Consider the following 23,732-nt stretch of genomic DNA (forward strand, 5'->3'; position numbering starts at 1 on the left):
ATATTTTTCTCTTTCTCCTTTCCTCTCTCTCTCTCCACCCATCACCCCTTTCTCTCTCTCTACTTTTCTCTCATTTTATCTGGGAGGGAGTGTGTTTTAGGTTAACTCTAACCCCCCCTCCCCTACAGTAGACTGGGCTGGTCAGGGATCTCTAACCCTGCCAGCAGTTGAAGCTGTTTAATCAGAATCGCCATAGTGGATTATTTTTTATAATTACAGTATTTGTTTTATGATGCTGAGATTTGGACATGGTTTATTTCAACCAATTACTTTTTTTAGGATTCCTCTGGTAGGAGGAATCCTATTGGTTAGGTTAGGGTTATGATTCTAGACAGAAACCCCTCACCACCACAATGCCCCCTTCACACCCCCACCACCCACAAGGAGCGCTGGGAGGAAGGGGAGCGACGTGGAGTGCTGGGAGGAAGGGGAGCGACGTGGAGTGCTGGCCTAGTTGTGTGAAACGACAGGAGTTGCTTACATTTAGACATTTAGCAGACGCTCTTATCCAGAGCGACTTACAGTAAGTACAGGACATTCCCCCTGGACCTGCTTCTCTGGTCCACTTGCTGATAATACACAGCGCTCTAGCTGTTGCAAATTAGGAAGGAATTCCGAACGTTTTAAGCGACTGTTTTGTCCGAATTTTTACATCCTAAGCACTCTTTTTAAAAAGGACATTCTGTAGAATATTGTTGTTCATTTTCATTTTGGGGGTCAGATAAACCCGTATTTTGGATAAGCCAGTATCGCGCTCTCCGCTTCCCCTTTAACGGCTTAAAATGTAGTGTGAAACAATTCACAGAAAAATTGGTTACCGTTCCGCTTGAGTGATGGGGGGCGGCAGCGGAGCTACAATAAGAAGCGCACATGATAAACATCTTCGGGCGGCGGAGCGGAATGGTAATGTGAAAACATGTGTCACTCCGCTGCATCTGGACTCAGAGTCCTGGATTCGACTCAGGGAGATCTGGAGTTCCCGCGGAGTATTTTCCGCGGTGCTCGTGGGGTCTCTGTCCGTTATCCTTGCGCTGCTTGTCAGATTGGTTGACTGGGACGCGGAGCGGGGCGGCAGCTAGAGCAGCGAGTTTGACTCTCTTCTTCATTTGGCTGCAAGCCGCGGTTTGGATGTGTTGTTGACAGCCTGGTACGCGCTCTCTTCAGTTGTTACTCTCATATGTGCCTTCTCCTGGGCCGGGCTGTTCCTCCTCCACGGCGGGGTGCTGCTCCGGAGCGCCTTACTGCTGCTGGCGAGCTGTCACTTGGCCGAAGCCGCTGCACAGTCTCTTCTGCACGGCGCAGACGAGCAGCTGCTGTCGTTCACCGCCACGGTGGTAGTCTTCGCCTGCCTTACCGGGGCGGTTCTTATGGTCCTTGGGCTCGGGCGCGGAGTCTCCATCATCATCTTCATTAGCATCATCAGGACCGTCGCTCTCGTATCTCTGAGGGAAGTTCGGACCGACTGGAGACCGTTCCTGGCCTACTCGGTGGGAGTCCCGGGGGTTTTGCTTGCGAGGTATGCTGACCGGCTTCTGCCGGTGTCGAGGCGGTACGGGACGGGGTGCTGCAAGTCCGTAGCGGGGGCGAAGGAGGAGGATATCCCCGTGTGCAGGAGGCGGAGGTCGGTCTCGGGGGTGTCCTCGGACATGGCCCAGAGTCTCAGCAGCAAGCCTCACCGCAGCAGCTCGCTACCATGCATGGCCAAGGATCAGGTAGGATGTCCGTTAACAGTTCGGAAAAGCGCTGCTCGTGTTTTAGGAGTGCTTTATCCTGGATATGTACGTACGGTTCTTAGGTGCGTAATCATTGGCAAAGAAGGGACACATTTACTACGCACCAGAAAACTAACACTATTGGGACACGCGTTCAATGAATAGTTAGGCTGACTAGTAATTTATTAGAAACAATTAAATAATTCCTAATATGAATGAATCTGCGTTTAGATCTTCAATCTGTACAGTGGAACCTAGGTAGCCAGGCCATCTATATTTACTCCTTATATTTACATATATAGTGCATCTTTTATTGTAAGGACTATTTCTCAACGCATCACAAAGACAACCACGACAATCCAAACCGGGCTGTTGTTCATGTTTGTTCTCCGTCGTTGTTAACGGTGAAATAGGTCACTGTGCATTCGCGTGCTCGTGTTTTTGATAAGCAAATGCAGACCTCCTCCGCTCAGCCAATCAGAGGAGACGCTGGACTGTTCGATGCGGAAGAAAAACGAGGCAGCGGGAACCGGCCCCGGGGCGGTGTGTGGAACACGGGAGTACACGCGTGAGAAATTACCCCATCCTTCAGGTAGGCTACGAAGTCACCTGAGACACGCGCACCGTGCTCGTGCCGCGCTGCACAGACTCAAACTCGGTCGCGTGTCCAGACTCCAGAGGTCATTGGCGGTTGAACCGATGCCAAACAGTTATCCCCTCCCGAGCGGTTGTCTTTCTGCTTCAGTTTACCCAGTGTTTCTGGACCGCAGATTAATTGTGCACGCGCTGTACAGTGTACAGTACCGTCCTCTGAGTAGTGAAGCGGAGAAAATAAATGACTATTCAGATGACTATATGTGTGTGCAGGCATGTGCGCGAGCGTATGTGCGCTTGGTGTGTGTGTGTGACTGCATGTGCGTACGAGTGTTTGTGACTGTGTGTGAGTGTGAATGTGAGTGTGAGTCAGTGCTGGTCCACTAGGCTGTGTTGAGTGTGTACAGCTCCTCCTGGACCAGGTCTGCTGGGGTCTAGGGTGGATGCCCAGGGACATCTCTAGCTGGGGTCTAGGGTGGATGCCCACAAGGGACACACTCACAGCGTTTATTCATCTGCAGGAACCATCAAACATGTTCTCACACTAGCCACACTGCATATATATCTCCACCTATATCTACAGAAACAATTAGTCTGCTTGTGCTGAGTGTGTTCTTCCCAGTGATGAAGATGTTGCAGTATGGTCTAATATGAAGAATAATCTCAGCAGTGTAGATATCTCTAAAATAATACTACTAAATACTGGACAGAAAGTACTGGTGGGCATGCAGGAAGTGCTGTAGCATGTGTGTCAGACTAGTGAAGACAGACGACAGACAGACCGACAGATCGATTTTGTGTTTTAGGGTCAGGTTCCACCCAAACCCAGAAGACTGTCAGATTCCTTATAGATCTTTAACCAGGTCATGGTTACAGACAGTGCACAAACCACACACAATACACACTAAACCTGATACATAGGTCAATATATTCCACTACACAGCTGCTGAAGGGAGGGCGATTTTGTCATTGTTCCTCCTTTGTGTAACTGTCTATTATCGACCTGTGTCACAGGGAAAGAAAGAGAGAGTAAGAGAGAGAAAGAGAGGGAGAAAGAGAGGGAGAAAGAGAGGGAGAAAGAGAGGGAGAAAGAGTGGGAGAACTAGAGGAAGAGGTTAAAGATGCTTTAAAGTGGAATTGAAAATGACTTTTAAGTTCATCACACCACAGAAGAATGTGTTGTTAACTACCCATCCGAATTCAAATGAAAAAGAAACACAGACAAGTATGTTAAATTAGGCTTTGAGATCGTGAGAAAATCAGCAGTCTTCTCTGCTTGAGACTGGGGGGCGTGTCGCCTGAAGGAGCTGAAGCTCCGCCCCCTCAAATGTATTGAATTTAGCAACAACAGAAACACTAGCTAAATCAATTGCATATCTCAGAACAGACCTACCTGCAGTCTCTGAGTGTTTTATGTGTTAATTACTTTGTATTTGCATTGTACCAGCTGAGTTACAGCATGTAACCATCTGTGATCGGACGTAGACAGGTTGCTGTGACGTAGATGGGTTGGGTTTCTCTCTCACTCTCTTTCTCTGTCTATCTCTCCATCTATTTTAATCACTCTTTCCTACACCAGATGCCAGTGTAATCTGTAAGAAGCCTGTGGTGTGTGTGATGAATTGCCCAATCCAGTCTGGGACCCAATGAGTCCTGTTGACCTGCCTACTCTTCCCTGTAGTGGCCACAATGAATAGGAGGAGATAGGAGGAGACAGGAAGAGGTAGGAGAAGACAGGAGGAGGTAGGAGGAGACATGAGGAGGTAGGAGGAGACATGAGAAGGTAGGAGGAGACATGAGGAGGTAGGAGGAGACATGAGAAGGTAGGAGGAGACATGAGAGGGTAGGAGGAGACAGGAGGAGGTAGGAGGAGACATGAGGAGGTAGGAGGAGACATGAGAAGGTAGGAGGAGACATGAGGAGGTAGGAGGAGACATGAGAAGGTAGGAGGAGACATGAGAAGGTAGGAGGAGACATGAGAAGGTAGGAGGAGACATGAGGAGGTAGGAGGAGACATGAGAGGGCTTTGTATGTGTAGTGTGAATGTGTGTGTACTGTGTACTGTGTGTAAGCATGCAAGACATGCATTGGTGCTTTCAGGCACACATGCATACAACCACCCGAAGGCTTGGAGGAACAGGAGGAGGAGGAGAGGAGGAGGAGAGGGGAAAGACACACACATCTCTGAATGTTGTGATGAATCAGCTCTAGCTGGGATGCCTGTCTGCCTGCCTGCGTGTCTGCCTGCCTGCCTGCCTGCCTGCGTGCGTGCCTGTCTGTCTGTCTGTCTGCCTGTCTGCCTGTCTGTCTGTCTGTCTGTCTGTCTGTCTGTCTGTCTGCCTGCCTGCCTTTAGTTTTGAAATGACCTGTCCCCGTCGAGGGAGGAGCTGGTTTTTTTATATTATCAACGTCGTTTTTTTCTCAAAACATTTTCATTTGTTGGCACATCCAATTCTTGCAAATGTTTTCTGTAGCTTAGTTCAAAGTTAGAAACTTTATCAGGCAATCGTCTCAACTACCTAAACTCTCCCACCAACCAGAACTTGTGTATCATCTTGTTGGCTTATCAAATGGTTCGTAACAGGATCTCTAAAAGTTATTTCCAGACCTTTAACCTTCATCATTGTCTTTCTTGCTCTGTCCTTAAACATCTAAAGATTATGTTTTTAATCTCTTCACTCTATAGCCTTTATTGTCCTAACTCTACAAAGGCATTGTCTCCTCTCTCTCCAGCCTCAAAAAGGTCCCTGACAACAGCATCTGAAGGTAGTTTTCATGATGTTAAGTGACTGTCTCCCTCCAAGGTCTGGTCAAATGGGTTGATCATAAATGTGATTGTTGACATGATGTTTTGAATATCCTTTTTATCCTTTCATGATTCATGCAGTTCACTGTGTTGGAGTGATGTGGTGCATCTATGCACTGCATCTTTGTTTAAGGAGAATCCAGTCAGTCCAATTTTAGTTTTGGAGTCTCTGTTGGCTGTTTGCTCTATGACTTAATCACAGGCAGTGTTTGCAAAACCATACTCCTGTTGTCTCTGAGCAACAACATCCCCAGATTGTACCAGTAGGTATATGCAAAATGTGTGTCCTCCAGACTATTCATCTCCAGCCAGTAAGAAGAAAGGCATCTTGCGTAGTTGACCTTATCATATGAAAAGAAAATGTGGGAGCAGACACTCGTATGACTCGAGGGGCGTGGTATTCCACATCAGATTATAGGTCTTCTTTGTCCTGCCCATCCTCTCCTCTGCCCTGCCCGTCCTGTCTGTCCTTTAATAAGGATGCAAGATCTGTCAACTAATTTTCAGATCAAATGTGGTGCACTGATTGTAACAGCAGTAGGTTATTTGTATACACTGACCCCACTGTACATCTTGCCATACAAAATACAGAAAACCTCCAGAGCTGCGTTTTCACTCCTCTTACGTGCGTTGCTATATGCGTTGCTGAAGTTACTGTAGCACCCTTGTGAAATCCAACATTACCGAACTTATGGTTCTGAGGTGCTGAATTTAAGTTGAATCTCTCCACTGCTTTTTCTGCAAGAATGCTTTCCTTGCTGTCAAAATGTTGCAATTGCAGTGGACTCGGAACAAACTTGGACCAATTAGCTTCAGTAAAAGGGTGAATAAAATATTTTGGTTTGCTACCTGCATGCATACAGCATCCCATAATAGCAACTACTTGTGGCTTTGAATACACTGCTAACAATACAATTAATTGTGCACATGGGTGTATTATGCTAATGAGGTTGAGATGTCAATATGTATTGATAAGTATTACTGATGTGGTACACCTACTCTTGGCTAATTATAATTGGGTGTGCTCACGCTTTTGGCGAAAAAAAATATTCGGAGTATATATACTTTCGGACGCAGGACAGTACTGCCGGTAACGTCGTTGTTAGAAGAAGCTTCAAAGGGGTTCTTTATTAATGAATGAATTCAATATGAGTAGGTTAAATGCCTGAAAATGTCACGAGAAGGGAAAAACTTAAAATTACGTTTAAGTCATAGAGATTAGGTACATTTTTACACCGGTCTGCCAAATGTATTTGTTTTGATTTAGCTATGAGGCTGCTGATCACCATTCCCTCTTGCAGGGGAAATGAGAAGACAAGTATTTCATTCTAGCCTATTCTTCACTCTTAGTATTTTGAGTGGTAAATGAGCAGAACAAAATATGCTTTTAAATCTATGTAAACTTTATAAATAATAAGTAGGCTATAACAAACGTTGAGATATCAATGGTTTGATGAGGTTTTGTGTGCATACATGGAACATTCCGAAGTAATGGTAGGTAAATACAACTTTTTTTCTATGGCATTGTTGAAGGAACGGTCACCGGACAAAGACGTTGACTGTACTTGCTGTTGCGACTTGATCTTGACTTGGTTTATTTAAATGGAAGCACAAGAATCGTAGCTTTCCAATGATGTATAACATGTGTAGCAGTCAAAAATAAATATTTGTTAGAATTAAGTGCGTGGTAACTGAGAGAGGGAGGGGCAGCATTTCAGTATCGCGGGCGAGACAGGACAATAAACAGCTTAAAGCTCATTCGATTTAGCTGATTCCATTCCAGATTAATTTAGTTTGTATTAGAACAACTGAAACCCTCCTGTTCAGAAAGAGAAGGTGGAGAGATGGATGAAGAGTGTGAAGGAGAGAGAGACAGACTGGCCTGATGAACATGGATGAATAAAAGATGGTATCTTCCCAGTAACTCCCCCATGGTTAGTGATTGTGTAGGTGTGGTTGTGTATTTGTAGTCTGGAAGGGACTCCTGGACAGATGAGATGAGAGCAGAAGGAGTAGTGAGGACTGTAGAAAGGAAATTAGAGCTGTGGTGGTCTGGTCTGGGCAGGCAGGTTGTGGGCAGGAGGAGGGGTGAGGAGGAGAGGATGTAGTGAGGAGACAGTGTGGGAGGAGGAGGGGTGAGGAGGAGAGGATGTAGTGAGGAGACAGTGTGGGACACAGCCATACTACCACACTACTAGTATTGGCCGGGTTTCCCAGATTGGTTAAGAAGCTCTTAACGTTAAGAGCTTCTTAGGAACATTCGAAGAGCGTTCTAGAGCGCTCTTCGAATGTTCTTAAGAAGTTCTTAGTGTTAAGAGCTTCTTAACCAATCTGGGAAACCCTGCCATTATTGGGACAAACTAATAGAATGGTTGTATGGGTGTTCCTCTTCTGTGGTGCATGTTGTTCTGACCACCAGGCCACAAAACCTCCAGAACTTGAATCTGCAAAACTCCAGAACCTGTAGAACATGCAGAACTTCTAGAACCTGTATAACCTGACTCTGCAGGGGAGAATGAAGAACGCCATACAGCTGTGCCCACTTCAACCCAAACCAACAATATGTTTATGATGCCAGACGGCCTTTGCTCTTTGACCGAGCGTATCCTAGAAACAAACTATGTTCAATATCAACACTTCCTGTCCTGTCCTCCTCCACAACACCTGGCAGCATCCAGGCAGGGAATTGGCTGTGGCTGCCTGGGTAGCAGGGCAAGGGGGGAGGAGAGACAGAGATGGAGAGAGGAGGAGAGACAGAGTGGAGGAGGAGAGACAGACTGGAGGAGGAGAGACAGAGATTTGGAGAGAGGAGGAGAGACAGAGTGGAGGAGGAGAGACAGAGAGTTGGAGAGAGGAGGAGAGACAGAGTGGAGGAGGAGAGACAGAGAGTTGGAGAGAGGAGGAGAGACAGAGTGGAGGAGAAGAGACAGAGTGGAGGAGGAGAGACAGAGTGGAGGAGGAGAGACAGAGTGGAGGAGGAGAGACAGAGTGGAGGAGGAGAGACAGAGTGGAGGAGGAGAGACAGAGAGTTGGAGAGAGGAGGAGAGACAGAGTGGAGGAGAAGAGACAGAGTGGAGGAGGAGAGACAGAGTGGAGGAGGAGAGACAGAGTGGAGGAGGAGAGACAGAGTGGAGGAGGAGAGACAGAGTGGAGGAGGAGAGACAGAGTGGAGGAGTAGAGACCAGGAGCATCATGGCACTTCAGAGAAACAGTTCCAACCAGGTAGGGTCCTTGCAGCCTGGCTGTGTGTGTGTGGTGTGTGTGTTCTATGGGCGTATCTGAAGCCCTCTGTGACATGCTTGCGTGTAAAAAGGGCTATACAAATAAATGTTGATTTGATGTGTGTGTATATGTTCTTTGATTGTGGTTCAAATGAGGTTGAAACCCATCGATCGTGTTTGGGGGTAGGTTGAACATTAACAAATGTGTCTCAATGATGGAGGGATGGATGATGGAGGGATGAGATCAGGTGAGAAACATTCCCAAGTTTAGAAATACTGTAGATAGATATTTAACCTCCTTCCTCTATCTTTTTCTCTGTAGCACTATCTAAAGAAACAGAGTAAAGAGCGAGAGAGGAACAGTGAGACAGGGAGAGAGGGAGACAGGGAGAGAGAGGAACAGTGAGAGAGAGGTAGAGAGAGGAACAGTGAGAGAGAGGGAGAGGGAGAGAGGGAGAGAGAGGTACAGTGAGACAGGGAGAGAGGGAGAGAGGGAGAGAGAGGTACAGTGAGACAGTGGGAGAGGGAGAGAGAGGTACAGTGAGACAGTGGGAGAGGGAGAGAGAGGAACAGTGAGACAGGGACAGAGGGAGAGAGAGGGAGGGAGGAACAGTGAGACAGGGAGAGAGGGAGAGAGAGGGAGGGAGGAACAGTGAGACAGGGAGAGAGGGAGAGAGGGAGGGAGGAACAGTGAGACAGGGAAAGAGGGAGAGAGAGGAACAGTGAGAGAGAGGGAGAGAGAGAGGGACATTGAGACTGTGACTGTGTAGCCTGTGTTCTGCACCTCTCTTTCACCATCCATCTCAGGAAGAGGGGATCTCTCACTGAATTGCTCCTCCCAAGGTTTCTTCATTTTTTTCTCCTCCAGTGAGTTTTTCCTTGTCTTCCTTGAAGGTTTAGGTTGGCTGAGGGGCAGTTCTATGGGTGTATCTGTGAAGCCCTCTGTGACATTGCTTGTAAAAAGGGCTATACAAATACATTTTTATTTTATTTTATTTGAGACAGAGGGAGGGAGAGTGAGAGAGGAACAGTGAGACAGGGAGAGAGAGGAACAGTGAGACAGGGACAGAGGGAGAGAGAGGAACAGTGAGAGAGAGAGAGAGAGAGAGAGAGAGAGAGAGAGAGAGAGAGAGAGAGAGAGAGAGAGAGAGAGAGAGAGAGAGAGAGAGAGAGAGAGAGAGCGAGAGAGAGAGAGCGAGAGAGAGAGAGAGAGAGAGAGAGAGAGAGCGAGAGAGAGAGAGAGAGAGAGAGAGAGCGAGAGAGAGAGAGAGAGAGAGAGAGAGAGAGAGAGAGAGAGAGAGAGAGAGAGAGAGAGAGAGAGAGAGAGAGAGAGAGAGAGAGAGAGAGAGAGGGATGAGCGTGTCTGTAGTGAAGGAGGTATGAGGGGCGATGAGGTGGTTATGGTGTTCTGACTGTGAAGAGGCTCTGCATTAAAATGCTTCTGTTGTCAGGACAGCTTTCATCCCTAACCTGCCACACTCACAACATCACTGGGAGATTGGGCTTATGGTGGCAATGATGAAGATGATGATGATGGTGAGCAGGGGAGGGGAGGGCAGTGAAGAGGAGAGGAGGGAGAGCAGCTGGAGGCTGTGTGCAGATGGGACGGAGTTCTGTTGAGAATGATCATGTGATCTCATTAGCACACTGAGTAAGCACAGCAGGGAGTGTGTGTAAGTATGCATGTACGTGTGTGTGTGTTGATGTGTAGGGGTGGTCTGCCTGCTTGGTTAATTTGATCAGTCTGGATATCTGAGAGCTATAGATGGTCTGTGTACTGACATCAGTGACTTCATAGTTTTATGCTGCACACATACAGTCAACATTGACACACACACACACACAGAAGTAGTGTGTGCGTCAGAGCAGTGTGACGTAAACCTAACATTGCACCATCCTCGCTTCATGCCAACTTGACTCTGTTTAACACTCTCTCTCTGTGTCTCTCTGTGTCTCTCTGTGTCTCTCTGTGTCTCTCTGTGTCTCTCTGTCCCTCCCTCCCTCCCTCCCTCCCTCCCTCCCTCCCTCCCTCCCTCCCTCCCTCCCTCCCTCCCTCCCTCCCTCCCTCCCTCCCTCCCTCCCTCCCTCCCTCCCTCCCTCCCTCCCTCCCTCCCTCCCTCCCTCCCTCCCTCCCTCCCTCCCTCCCTCCCTCCCCAGTCTCCAGGCACCAGTGTGATGGTGGATATCTCAGTGATGGGGGAGGCCCATGGTCTGGTCTCAGACCTGCTGGCTGACCCCTCGCTCCCTCCAGGGGCCTGGGGTTCCCTGAGGGTCGTGAGCACCCTGCTGAGCACCCAGGTCCTCCCAGCCTCCTGCCGCCCCCCTGGGGCCCCTGCCCACCCGGTCCTTGGACACAACATGCGCTCCTGCTCGGAGGAGGTGGAGGGAGGACACAGGGCGGAGAACTTGGCCCTGCCGAAGGTACAGCAGCAATGCACACACACACACGCACACTCTCTCTCTGTCTCTCTAACACACACGCAAGTCTCTGTCTGTGTCTCTCTCTAACCAACACTCACACCCTCTCTCTCAGTCTGTCTTTCTCTCAAACACACTCACAATCATATACAATATCAGTCTGAAATATTGATATTGGCATGTGTATGTGTGCATGTGCACATGTGTGTGTGTTTGTCTATGTGTGTGCGTGGGTGCACATGTGTGTGTGTGTGTGCGTACACGTGTGTTTGTCTGTGTGTGTATTTGTCTGTGTGTGTGCACATGTGTGTGCACATGTGTGTGCGTGCACATGTGTGTGTGTGTGTGTGTGTGTTGCAGCGACTAAGGCGGAGCTTGCCTCCAGGGTTGCTAAGGAGAATCTCGTCGTCGTGGACAACCACCACCTCAGCAACAGGCCTGCCCACTCTGGAGCCTTGTCCAATCAGACGCGACCACTGCACCCCCAAAGACATCCCTTCCTGCAGGTAACACACTCACACACACTCACTCACACACACATCTTTAACCAGACCCAAACTACAGTGTGCGTGTGTGTGTGTATGTGTGTGCTTGTGCCAGGACTAACAGTGATCTGTGGAGCAGCTCAGGGAAGCCACACCCCCTGTCTTCCTCCTACTCTGGCTCCGCCTCCAAACACATCTACAGCAGACGACACGCAAGAGCAGGTGTGTGGGTGTGTGTGTGTGTGTGTGTGTGGGTGTTTGGGGGTGTGTGTGTGTCTGTGTTGTCTGTGTGGGTGGGGGGGTGTTTGTGTGTGTTTCTGCTTTAAGATCAATTCACAGTTTGAAAGCACATCTGCTTGTATCCCATGAACACATTTTCTCTCTCCAGGTCACCCTCCCTGCCTGTTCTCCCCCCTGGCCTCCCCCTGCTCCTCCCCCCTCTACAGGGGAGCCCAGTGTCCAGCCCCACAGCCAGGAGCTCTGTGGAGCTCCCCGGCCCCCCTGCCCGGGCCCCCCGGCCCCCCCGCAGGACCCTCACGCACAGCCTGAGTGCCCCCAGCTCCACCACACCTCCCTGCAGCTCCCCCCCTCTCTGTAGCAGGTACACACACACCGAGACACACACTCTGTGTGTTTGAAGGCTAGATGAGATGTCCTGACTGGTGTGCATGTGTGTTGCAGCTGTGGTCGTCCATTCATCCAGCAGGGAGAAAGGCATGAGGAGACTCAAGAGAGAGAGGAACACACAGGTGGGGAGTCCATCACATTTAGTCATTTAGCAGACGCTCCTTTGGGAGCCAGAGTAGGAGCCAGAGTAGGAGCCAGAGTAGGAGCCAGAGTAGGAGCCAGAGTAGGAGCCAGAGTAGGAGCCAGAGTAGGAGCCAGAGTAGGAGCCAGAGGAGGAGCCAGAGTAGGAGCCAGAGTAGGAGCCAGAGTAGGAGCCAGAGTAGGAGCCAGAGTAGAAGGAAGACAGGGGGTGTGGCTTCCCTGAGCTGCTCCACAGATTACTGTTAGTCTCCCACATCTCCCCCCATCACCCCACATCACCCCACAGCACCCCACACACATTTACATGTATTCATTTAGCAGACACTTTTACCCAAAGCGACTTCCAAGAGAGGGCTTTACAAAGTGCATAGGTCACTGATAATAACAACAAGATAGCCCCAAAACATTGCGAGTAGCCAAAACATGAAGCACATATTGTGAACAACCAAAATAAGTACCAAAGGGAAGAACCACAAGAGCATGTAGTTTAACAAGTTACAATTAAACAACATGAACCGCTATAAGTGCAAGTGTACCTGTGGAAAAACAAGCAACATTAAAAACAATATCACAGCGAGTACAAAAATGTAACTCAGTTACCACTAACCACAAGAGCAACAAGTCTCTCAGTAAGAGTTATTGTGATCCTTGAGGAAACTAACAATGAGGTCAAGCAAACCATTCCTAAGTACCGTTGTACTCCCGGAACTACTGCGTCTTGAGCCTTTTCTTGAAAGTGGAGAGACAGTCAGAATCTCTGATGGAGGTGGGGAGTTGATTCCACCACTGGGGGGCCAGACAGGAGAAGAGCTTGTGTTGGGACCGGGCGGTCTTGAGCGGTGGGACCACCAGGCGGTTGTCTGAAGAAGACCGTAGGTGGCGGGTGGGGGTGTAAGGCTGCAGGAGAGACTTGATGTAGTCGGGTGCAGTCCCGTTCACTGCTCGGAAGGTCAGTACCAGGGTCTTGAATCTGATACGGGCCGTGATGGGTAGCCAGTGGAGGGAGATGAGGAGCGGGGTAACATGGGAGCGTCTGGGTAGATTGTAGACCAGGCGGGCCGCTGCGTTCTGAATCCTCTGAAGAGGGCGGGTTGCGCATGCTGGGAGACCGGCGAGCAGCGAGTTGCAGTAGTCCAACTTAGAGAGGACAAGTGCTTGGACAAGCAGCTGGGTGGAGTGCTCAGACAGGTATCTCCTGATTTTCCAGATGTTGTAGAGGGTGAATCTACACGACCGGGAGACTGCAGCAATGTGGGCTGTGAGGGAGAGCTCGTCATGCATGGTAACCCCAAGGTTTCTGGCAAAGGATGAAGGGGTCACTGTAGCAGATCCCAGGGTGATTGAGAGATTGTGGGAGATGGAGGGTTTAGCCGGGATAATGAGAAGTTCTGTTCTTGTTATGAGAAAAAACGTTTGACAGTTGGTTAGATACAGCACGTTCAAATCTTTTTTTAAAGCACGGTAACAGTGATACCGGTCTGTAGTTCTGGAGGACGGCAGGGTTAAAGGAGGGTTTTTTTGAGTAGAGGGGTAACTCTGGCCTGTTTGAAGGCAGAGGGAAAGGTGCCGGAGATAAGAGAGGATGAGGTCAGAGATCTCTGCCTCTGATAGGGGAGAGAAAGAGTTTAGACATTTAGTTGGGTCAGTCATGGAGGGTGAGGGGGTTGGAAAGGTGGGTTTAGGGAACCGACTGCTAATGTCTGCGACTTTTTTCTCAAAGAAGGAGGAGAAGTCGTCTGTTGTTAGGGTGGAGGGAGGGGGGGGGGAGGTGGGTTAACAAGGAATTTACTGCGGCAGGAAGGTGCATACAATCAACATACACACCCCTTATCACCCCACCACACACCCCTTATCACCCCACACCCCTTATCACCCCACACCCCTTATCACCCCACACCCCTTATCACCCCACACCCCTTATCACCCCACACCCCTTATCACCCCACACCCCTTATCACCCCACACCCCTTATCACCCCACACCCCTTATCACCCCACACCCCTTATCACCCCACACCCCTTATCACCCCACACACCCCACACCCCTTATCACCCCCCACCCCTTATCACCCCACACCCCTTATCACCCCACACCCCTTATCACCCCACACACCCCACACCCCCACCACACACCCCACACCCCTTATCACCCCACACCCCTTATCACCCCACACCCCTTATCACCCCACACCCCTTATCACCCCACACACCCCACACCCCCACCACACACCCCACACCCCTTATCACCCCCCACCCCTTATCACCCCACACCCCCACCACACACCCCACACCCCTTATCACCCCACACCCCCACCCCACACCCCTTATCACCCTGGGTCCCACAACTAAAAGGATCCGTAGGATTTTGGATTTGTGCAGAAAATAAGATGTGATAATCTGCCTCCACTCCCCCTATCCAGACGACCCTGTCCTGGCCTCCTCTGTCCTGGCCTCCTCGGACTACGACAGCACCTACGAAACTAACCACAGCGACAGCAGCGACTTTGCACTGACCGAGGATGAGGGGGGCAGGCAGGCCCCCAGGGACCCCGAGAGGGGCAGGGAAGCCCCTAGGAACCCCAAGGGGGGCAGGGAAGCCCCCAGGGAGCCCGAGGGGGGCAGGGAAGCCCCTAGGGACCCCGAGGGGGGCAGGGAAGCCCCCAGGGACCCCGCGGGTGGCAGGGAGTTCCAACCCGAGGCCCTGCTGGGCCCCCCGCTGCCCTCCCCAGAGGTAGGTGAACTGGGGCTGTGTTGGTAATTGTAGATAGGGAACAACATTTCCCCTTCCTCCTGTCCCTCACTCCTACCCCAGCCTCCTCTTTACTCCCTCCTCCCCCTCCAGGACCCTCCCCTCCTGGCCCCGGAGCTCCTGGTGATGTCAGAGCTGGAGCCCCTGATGAGCCAGCTGACCAGCTGGAACTTCCCCATCTTCACCCTGGCGGAGAAGACCCACGGCAGGACCGGACGCATCCTCTCTCAGGTTAGCATTAGCTGGTTAGCATTAGCAAGGATAGCTTTTGCCACTCAGCACTGGCAATGGTAGCATTAGCTAGGATAGCCATTTTTGTCTGTTTTTACTTTACAGGTGATTTTTTTTCATGTCAGGTAAGTAGCAATGCATCCAATGAGAACAAATATTGTTTTGACGTGTGTGTGTCTCGCAGGTTTCATACAGGCTGTTTGAGGACACAGGTTTGTTTGAGACCTTTCAGATCCCTGTGAGAGAATTCATGAACTACTTCACCGCACTGGAGAGCGGATACAGAGACATTCCCTGTGAGTCACACACACGCACACCTCCAAGCCTCCATATAGACACACTAGAGGGATACACACAAGCCTCCATATAGACACACTAGAGGGACACACACAAAATATATAGAATTCCTTATCCATTCAGGGGGCTGCACATTTACATTTAGTCATTTAGCAGACGCTCTTATCCAGAGTGACTTCCAGTAAGTACAGGGCACGGGTACGAGACAAGTAGGGTGAAGTGCCTTGCCCAAGGAAACAACATAATTTGGCACGGCCGGTAATCAAACTGGAAACCTTCTGATTACTAGCCCGGTTCCCTAACCGCTCAGCCACCTGACTCCCTGTACAACACAGCAGCATTCTCCCTCCTCTCCCACCCGACTGTTCTGTGTGTGGGCGCTCTCAGCTGGTGTGTGGTGGTACTGCAGCGTGTGCTCTGATCCCCAGACCATAACCGGATCCACGCCACTGATGTGCTCCATGCGGTGTGGTACCTCACCACCCAGGCTGTGCCAGGTCTGCCCTCCCAGCCCCAACACACACCCTGCTCTGGTGAGGAATCACACACACAAGAACTGGAGGCCTGTCTGTCTGAAGATGTCAGTTCATCTAAACTCCCCCCCCACCCCCCTTTCTTACTTCCAGATGGTGAGCCGGGCTTGATGTCCTCTTTCCATGGGGGCTACCTGGTGTCCAGGATGACGTATGGTGGCCCTGGCCCTGGCCCTGGCCCTGGCCCTGGCCCTGGCCCTGGCCCTGGCCCTGGCCCTGGCCCTGCCCCTAGCTCCATGGGCCTCTCAGGTCTTATTCCGGCGCTGGAGCTCATGGCGCTGTATGTAGCGGCCGCCATGCACGACTACGACCACCCCGGTAGGACCAACGCCTTCCTGGTCGCCACCGGCGCCCCCCAGGTGAGGAGGGGGAGAGAGAGGGCAAGGGGAAGAGACATGTCTTCCTATTTTTATATATCTATTTTAGATTTTTATATTATACATATTGTTGTTTAGTTGTTTAGAATTAGTTAGACTATTGTACATTTCTACTCTTATTTAAGATCCATGTTTATTGTATGCACCTTCCAGCCACAGTAAATTCCTTGTTTGTGTGAACTTAAATGGTGAAAAAAACTAATCGTGATACTTGTTGTGAACTAAGATTTCTCTCTTCCCCAGGCCGTTCTGTACAACGACCGATCGGTCCTGGAGAATCACCACGCCGCCTCCGCCTGGAGCCTCTTCCTGTCTAGGCCAGAGTACAACTTCCTGTCCAGCCTGAGCCACGTGGAGTTCAAGCGCTTCCGCTTCCTGGTGATCGAGGCCATCCTGGCCACCGACCTGAAGAAGCACTTTGACTTCCTGGCAGAGTTCAACGCCAAGGTATTAAAATGGTAGTGATAATATTGTCTCATTCTACACAAAGGTTTAGACGACTGTACACGAAGGATGCAAAGATTAGAGATTTTGATGGTACAATTTAGTCTGCGGAATAATTACAGTTTCACGATTATTATGCATAATTTTATTTCACAACATTAGGTATGTATAAAATCACAAGAACATTCTTAAGTTAGAGGTTTTATTTGACAAAATGTCTTTGATGGCTTTTGTTTTTAATAGTTACTTTTCGAATCTGAAATCATAGTTACCAAATAATACAGTACCAAATAAATAAAACATAATTATAATTGTAAATTAATGAATGAAACTACTTTTCTAAGTGCGCTTGAGTAAATCCTAGTGCATAACTGAGATGAGGAGCCTAAAATATTAATGCCGACTAGGCTACTTATCGTAGAGTGCAGTATGTTTGTGTGGTGAGTTTCGAAAGTTTAAAACAAGATATTTTTTGAAAAGTAGCAAACAAAAGTTGCAAAAAAAGGTTGCTAAAAAGTATTACCTTTTTTTGTGTGGAAACAATTTTTCCAAAGGTTTAAAAAAAAAAAAATCTTACAAAAATCTTACAAATGTTGAAAAAATTGTTTTGAGAAAAAAGTTTCAATAGGTTGATTTTTTTTTCAAAAAGAGTTTTAGTACATTTACATTTACAAAGTACCGGGTGACTCAAAAAATGTTGAATGCAAACTCTGCCAACAACGGTTTATTTTTCGTAGTTCAACGTCCAATATGATATAGCCTACCACCTGAAAAACGTAAGTTGGCCTAGCCCTACTTTGCTCATGCTAACGCGCTGGGTTGAAAATATGCCTATTACAAGAATCACATCCAAATCGAATGACATTATCTTCTCCGACCAAGACAACAAAATCTTTCTCTGTTGCACCGTTCCCCACTCAGCTTCTACGTAAGTTTGCATGCTGCAAGTTCAGGCAGTGATAAGCGCGCTCTGATGATTTGCATGTTATACAAACTATATTTTTAATTTGTAGTACATTGTAAGAGATACTAAATACCATCGGCATTCGGTTACAACAGGACTGGTGATACAAGTCTTATTATAGGCTATTAGCGGCTGAATTTGCAATGTCCATTCAGCCATTGATTCAAATGCAAAAATGTTTGTACGTTTCAAATTTCAATTAGTCGATTTTCAGATGTTTTATCTGAGTCTTGGTCGACCAAAGAAAATCTTAGTCGGGGACAGCCCTACAAACTATATATTGATTCAACTCAGCTTCAGTTAACTAGATATCCTGCTGAAAAATCAAATTAAAAATAACCTGACAAAGACATGGACAAACGGGCATCGTGAATTGTAGATTTTCATAACAACACAGGTTATTTATTAGAAAGAAACACAGTCAGGGACATGAAATAACGCGTTAGCCCCATTGCCAATAAACTACGCTAAATCATCACACATTCTACCTATGCTCTTGCGTTAGCAAGCTAAACTAGTTTACATGCCCAGGGTTTCCCGCAGCACTTTACGTGAAGGCGGCCACCTAAGCAACACATGCCTGCCGCCTTAACTCTTTTTTTAATAGCGATATCCGCCGTGTTACTCTGTCCTGTTTTCTCCCTTGCATTCCAAAACGCCAGTCTCCCTTCATTGGGCTATCGCACAACCCCCCCCCCCCCCCCTCCCATCAGTCATTTGCTAAGGAAGGTATGTTGATGAGTACACAGAGCAGCTTGCAGCTAAACTAGTGTCTGAGATCCTGGGACAGAACACCAGAGGGCTGGTCTGTATGTAAATGTTGGAGTGTGACAAAGTTGACATCACAAATACAGCTTTTTCAAAACTGATCGTTTTACAACTGCAGTTTTAAGTTGTGAGATTTAGATAGTGAATAAGGAGTCAATGGACACCTTATCAACCCTAATGACCCCTTTAAGTTGCAAAAAAAGGTTATAAAAAATGATATGGTGTGTGTGTGTGTGTGAAAAACAAGTTTTGAAAGGTTTACTAATGTATACCAATTGGCTATATGCACACGACAGTGATACATATTTCAGGGAAAAATAGGCCAGGTCTAAAACTTCTGGTGGACTTAGAAACATGACTTTTAATAACTAATAAATGTTACAGTTAAAATACTGAGTATTTGATGTCTGGCTCGGGGGCTTCCCCTACAGGTGGGGGAGGAGGGCTGCTCGGGGATCGACTGGACCAATGATAATGACCGACTGCTCGTGTGTCAGATGTGCATCAAGCTGGCGGACGTTGACGGCCCACTGAAGAGCCGGGACCTGCACCTGCAGTGGACCGAGCGCATCGCCAACGAGTTCTACCAGCAGGTAACTCTAGAACCCTCACAGTTCTACCAGCAGGTACCTCTAGAACCCCTTAAAGTAGATGAGGTGGCCGTGGAGACAGGAGTCCAATTTGTCCTACAAATGTTCCTCCACAAATAGACTGACAAGTAATTCACCGTTACCTGGCAACAGACGCACTCACTCTGAATTAACAGTGCTTCTGATTGGCTGATACTGATGGGTGCCTAGCACAGTAGCAGTAGGTGTCTTGTGTGTGTTTGTGTGTTGTTGTTTGTTTTTGTAAGTAGGTGTGAATGTATGTGTGACAGAGTGTGTTTTTATATAAAAAATTGATGCAGAAATGTCAATGCTGCAACTAGCTTGTCCATGGAGGAAGAAAGAGAAGGAGGGAGAGAGGAGGATGGTAGATAGAGAAAGAGAGAAGTGGTGGGAGAGAAGGAGAGAGGAAGGTGGGGGGAGAGAAGGAGAGAGGAAGGTGGGGGAGGAGGAAGGAGAGAGGAAGGTGGGGGAGAGAAGGAGAGAGGGAGGTGTTGTTGCTGTGGAGAAAAAATGCTTCTGACCCAGATATGTCATGAGTGACATCTTTCATTCATACACAGACACACACACAAATGCACACACAAACACACACACAATCACACCCAGTCACACACACCATGACTGCAGTCACTCTTGAAAATGTTTGTCTGCCAATACTTTCTTACCACTTTCTATCTCTCCATGTGTCTGTAGATCCGAGTTGTTTTACTGAGCACCCACTCCTGCAGTTAGAATTCTCCTTCCTCTCCTCCTCTCCTCCTTTTTCCTCCTCTCCTTCTGTCTTCCTTCTCTCTTCCTCTCCTCCTCCCCTCCTCCTCCTCCCCTCCCCTCCCCCTCCTCCTCTCCTTCTCTCTTCCTCTCGTCTCCTCTCCTCCTCCTCCTCCTCTCCTCTCTTCAGACTGCTGACCCACTTTGAAGCTTCATTATTTAGGAAGAGGGAGGGGGGAGGGAGGTGGTGAACGATGAGAGGGAGGGAGATGAATAGAGTGAGAGGAAAAGAGAAAGAATAAGCGTGAGAGAGAGAGAGAGGGGGTGAATATAAGGGTGATAGAAGAGAGGGAGAGATGTGTCCAGGTTTGATTGCATGTGAGTATTTTCTAGTGTGTTAGGAGGGTAAGGGTTATGTGCAGTGCTCAAAGTGAGCCGGTACTCACCGGTACGCAGTACCGGCACCTCTACATTTTACTCTTAAGCGTACCGGCACCTAACAATAAATTGTTGTTGTACCAGAAATCCAAGTTTTGTTTTTCACTGTAGAAATCTCAAATTTCATAATGATTTGCCAATGCAAGAGATTACCGGCACCTTTTTTTCTCCACTTCAAGCAGTGGTTATGTGTTAGGAGGACTGTATATTTGTGTGTGGGTGTGTCTAAGAGCGTATGTGTGTGTGTGTGTGAGCATATGTGTTGAGGCCTGCATGAGGAGCACTAGATGTGTTCTCCCTGGGTCCTGCTGCTGCTAAACATCACACACCTGATCTCCATGACGGCCAACAGCGAGTTTCCAGGTCCCATCCAACGTCTATAAAGCCAAACAATGGATTTTTAGTGTTTCAAAACCCATTGACATTGTATGACTATGTTTAGCTTGTGTTCTGCTCCTCTCTCTTACCAATTCAGAGAGGGGATCCCTCTCTGAATTGCTCCTCCCAAGGTTTCTTCCATTTTTTCTCCCGTTGGGAGTTTTTCTGGGAGTTTTTCCTTGTCTTCCTTGAGGGTTTAGGTTGGTTGAGGGGCAGTTCTATGGGCGTATGTGAAGCCCTCTGTGACATGCTTGCGTGTAAAAAGGGCTATACAAATAAATTTGATTTGATTTGACCTGATTACCCAGGAGCCTTTGCTGCTGTGTAGACGAGCATTGCTCTATCTGACTGAAGGCATCACGGTGGATAGCAGTAGAACAATTTGGCCTCAAGTTTGTGACATAAATGGTTGTCATCCTCACCTGTCTCACCATAATGCCCCTCTCCAGGGGGATGAGGAGGCCAGGCTGGGATTACCCATCAGCCCCTTCATGGACGGCTCCGCGCCCCAGCTGGCCCGGCTGCAGGACTCCTTCATCAGCCACATAGTCGCCCCGCTCTGCTCCTCCTACCACGCTGCCGCACTCATGCCTGGACACTGGCTCAGGGAGGGGGGCGAGGGGGAGGAGAAGGAGCAGGAGGAGAAGCAGGAGCAGGAGAAGGAGGAGGAGCAGGAGGGGGAGGAGGAGGAGGAGCAGGAGGAGGAGCAGGAGGAGGAGGGTACGTCAGAGCACGATGCTTCCGCAAGCTCAGACAGCTCTCGTGAGTTCTACTTCCTTAACATCCAACCTCTCTAACATCCAACCTCTCGAACATCCAACCTCTGACATCCAACCTCTAACATACAACCTTTAACATCCAACCTATCTAACATCCGACCTCTAACATCCGACCTCCAACATCCAACCTATCTAACATCCAACCTCTCTAACATCCAACCTCTCTACATTTAGCAGACGCTTTTATCCAAAGCAACTTCCAAAAGAGAGCTTTACAAGTGCAAAGGTCACTGATCATAACAATGAGAAAGCCCCAAACATTGCGGGTAGCCCAAACATGAGCATACACTGTGAAAACGAAACAAGTCCCAAAGGGAAGAACCATAAGAGCATGTAGTTGAACAAGATACAATTAAACAACATGAACCTTGAAAAGTGCAAGGGTGTACCTGTGGAAAAAAACAAGCAAAAAGGCACTCTCTAACATCCAACCTCTAACATCTGACGTGTGTGTGTTGTCCTACAGAAGCAGGAGCAGGTGTGAGCAGGAGGAGGAAGAGGAGAGGGAGGATGGGCAGGAGGGTGTTCTGTCCAATTACCCAGCAGCTCCTGCAGAACCACCAGATGTGGAAGAGTGTCATCGCCATGGAATCACAGGAGAAGGCGGTGAGGGGGGAGGAGCTTAGCTGCATCATCAGTCCTGCCGAGCCAATCACAGCCATCTGTGAGGAGGAGGAGCCAACCAGCAAAGAGGAACTAATAGATGATGAGGGTGAGAAGGGGGGGCTTCTGGAGAAAGCGAAGTGACCGACCAGTCAGAGAGTTTGCCCTTTGACCCTCCTGAAACAGGAAGATTGAGACATTCCCTCAATGGCCGGACCTCAGATATACAGTCGCCAGCACATCACAGACACAACACTATAGAAACAAGGGAGAAATGTGCCTATAAATACCTGGGGGGGCACATTAAATACCTGGGGGGGATAACCCTAACCACAGGATTGTCTGATGGAAGGAAGGAGAGAATGGTATTTATTCTATCAGGTCTTTTTTAGATGCTCTTTCTGTACCAAGGAGTAATACTGCAATATGGCTTACTACATCCTCCCCCCACACACATGCACACACACACACACAGAATTTTCACACACACAAGACACACACATGCTTACTACACACCAACACGGTGTGATATCCTGGGGGCCCAATCATAGTTCTGTATTTGTCATCTCACACAATGTTTGCTCATGAACCCATGTTTTGTGTTTGCCTATACAACACAAGCGCACACACACACACACACACACTCACACTCACACACAGACATGTGCGGGGACACACACACTCACACACTCACAGACAGCTCCTTGAGTCTAAACTGCAACAAAGTCTCAACAGATATTATGTGCTTGTTAAGGCTCCAGGACTACTCCCCACCCTCCCTCTCCTCCCCTCCTCACCACTCTCCCCTCCACTCCCCTCCCCACTTCCCCCTCCTCTACTCTCCCATCCCCTCCCCGCCACTCTCCCCCCCCTCATCTACTCTCCTCTCCCCTCCACTCCACTCCCCTCTTCTCTCTTCTCCCCTCTACCTCCTCTTTTCTCCCCTCCCCTCCTCTCATCCCAGACTACACTGGGACACTACATACTGCATACTGCACTCGGAGATCCTAGATCCACCAGTATTCATTATGTGAAATAATCATTGCTGGTTATTGTTTTGTCATTTTGTACAGAATATATGCTTTACATATTATTTTATTATTATTATTATTGTAACGACTGCGACAGAAGTCTTTTAGATAAACTTTATTTATTTGACTGTTTTGTAATTTGAACACAAATACTGTAGCCCGTTCACGTCTTGACCAGCAGGAAGTGCCTGCTAGTCTAGCAGGAAGTGCCTGCTAGTCTAGCAGGAAATGCCTGCTAGTCTAGCAGGAAATGCCTGCTAGTCTAGCAGGAAGTGCCTGCTAGTCTAGCAGGAAGTGCCTGCTAGTCTAGCAGGAAGTGCCTGCTAGTCTAGCGGTACTGATAGGATGTTCTGAAATCATTAGAAAGTGTCTTACAATGTCGTTGTTGTAATCTTTGAAAAACATGAGTTATCAATCCTAATGCCTTTTTTTGGTTTGTCTACTCTGCTCGTTAACCACCCCCGAGGGACTCGATGTTTGGGGCATACAGTACAAACCCTGCGTCGCTCCATAAAGAACGAGGTTGTGTGGCGTCACCCTAAACTCTCCTGGGAAGTAATATGATGGATCAGAAAGAGGGTGAGAGTGAGAGTAAGGGTGAGGGAGAGAGAGTGAGGGTGATAGTAAGGGTGAGAGAGTGAGGGTGAGAGTAAGGATGAGAGTGAGGGTCACCCCCAACCTCACCTCCCCCCTCACCTCCAGGTTAGAGGTGTGTGACCCCAGGTCCCCAGGTTAGAGGTGTGTGACCCCAGGTCCCCAGGTTAGAGGTGTGTGTGTGACCCCAGGTCCCCAGGTTAGAGGTGTTTGACCCCAGGTCC

General features: G+C 48.7%; 1 pseudogene across 1 annotated transcript; it reads left to right on the forward strand.

Annotated features, from left to right (window-relative positions):
* Nucleotides 1-833: 833 nt before the first annotated feature.
* On the forward strand, nt 834-22,622 carry LOC146276224 (cGMP-inhibited 3',5'-cyclic phosphodiesterase 3A-like; annotated as a pseudogene). The gene is made up of 15 exons (XR_014762525.1): nt 834-1,712; nt 10,491-10,754; nt 11,112-11,257; nt 11,352-11,458; nt 11,683-11,830; nt 11,918-11,985; nt 14,424-14,531; nt 14,772-14,983; nt 15,168-15,279; nt 15,709-15,921; nt 16,054-16,172; nt 16,434-16,637; nt 18,798-18,959; nt 20,951-21,225; nt 21,769-22,622. The product of XR_014762525.1 is annotated as a cGMP-inhibited 3',5'-cyclic phosphodiesterase 3A-like (transcript).
* The last annotated feature ends 1,110 nt before the right edge of the window (nt 22,623-23,732 follow it).

The sequence above is a fragment of the Hypomesus nipponensis genome, chromosome 7, assembly GCF_054491055.1.
Source record: "Hypomesus nipponensis isolate SF chromosome 7, ASM5449105v1, whole genome shotgun sequence".
NCBI lineage: Eukaryota > Metazoa > Chordata > Actinopteri > Osmeriformes > Osmeridae > Hypomesus > Hypomesus nipponensis.